Raw genomic sequence first — 1,724 nt, 5'->3', positions numbered from 1 at the left:
GGGAAGGGGCTGGTCGAGTACATTGCCCCCAGTGATTAACTGGTACTTATTTTACTGACCTTGAAAGGATGAAAGGCAAAGTCAACTTCGGCAGAATTTGAATTCAGAATGTAGTGATAGACAAAATTTTGCTAAGCAGTTTTCCCGGTGTGCCAACAATTCTACCAGTTCACTGCCGTATCTCACCTTAATGATCTTATTCTGAAAAGACAACAGTGTGATTGTGTGTTTACAAAGTTTGCTTAAAACCATGATGTCCTGATTTCAATCCTACTATATAACATCTTGAGCAAGTGATTTTACTATAGCCTTGGATTGACCCAAAATTTATGAGGGAATTTGGATGGACCAAAACAGAGTAGAAGCCCATCAGATGGACTGTCAGTATAATTTAAAGGTCTAGCATTGAGTCTTGTATCATCCTGACTCAACCTGAAAATTAAATTGAAAGTAGATGATTTAAAAAATAATCATTACATTCTTAACTTTTCAGACAACATCAACAGTTTTGAAAAATATTAAAAGTTGTTAATGAAAGATATTGTGGCTGTAAGAAGTTTACTTCCAAACCATATGGTTCCGGTTTCAGTTACACTGTGTGGCATCTTGGGCAAAATTTCTTCTACTATAGCACCAAGCAAATCAAAGCCTTATGAATGGATTTAGTAGACAGAAAATGTGAGGAACCCCATCATATATATATGTTCTTTTATTCTTTTACTTCTTTCTCTCATTTGACTGCAGCCATGCCAGAGCACCACCTTTAGTTGAACAAATCAACCCTAGGACTTATTCTTTGTAAGCCTAGTACTTATTCTATTGGTCTCTTTTGTTGAACTGCCAAGTTACAGATACGTAAACACACCAACATCAGTTGTCAAGTGATGGTGAGGGAGACAAACACAGACACACAAATACACACACACACACACATATATATATATATATATTGATAGGAAGGACAACAAAAGAAAGAAAGAGACCTCGATATTATGTAAATAGAGGAATTTATCTGTAAAAATATGTGACACTTATTCGGTAGCCATGATAAAACTCCAAGTTATCTGGCCATTGAAAATTTCTATGGAAATGACCGTTAAACAAAGGGAAATTACTGTGTGGTTGACCGTTATTAAGAGGGTGGATGAGTATATACACATAGGTGTATGCACGGATCGGCGCACCTATATATAATATAATGTGTGTGTGTGTGTGTGTGTGTGTGTGTATCTGTGTGTATGTGTTACTTTTTTCTCTTTTTATTTTCTTTACCTTTACATTCAGATTAGGATATGTAACACACTACCAAAATACCAATCTTAGGAAATCAGGCTTCTCAAAACCAGAGAGGAGAAAGCTCATTCGGAGACTACAAATCCAATCCATCAGTGGAACTGTAAAAATCTGTAAAACTTTCTAGTTTACCATCTAAATAGATATGAGCATGTCTAGATATGCAACTATATGCATGAGAATACATACATAAAGCAAAACATACAAATCTGCACACATACATACATACATACATACATACATGCATGCATGCATGCATACATACATACATACATACATACATACATACATACATACATACATGCATGCATACATACATACATACCTTGTTGTTGATGTTGAAATTCCAATAAAGGCACCTTGAATCTAGGTTAGAAACTGGCTCTTTCTCTATTAGCAAGAAATCTTGAAATAAAACTAAACAACGGCAT

Source organism: Octopus bimaculoides, chromosome 1, assembly GCF_001194135.2.
Source record: "Octopus bimaculoides isolate UCB-OBI-ISO-001 chromosome 1, ASM119413v2, whole genome shotgun sequence".
Taxonomy (NCBI): domain Eukaryota; kingdom Metazoa; phylum Mollusca; class Cephalopoda; order Octopoda; family Octopodidae; genus Octopus; species Octopus bimaculoides.
This window is presented reverse-complemented; position numbering follows the sequence as displayed.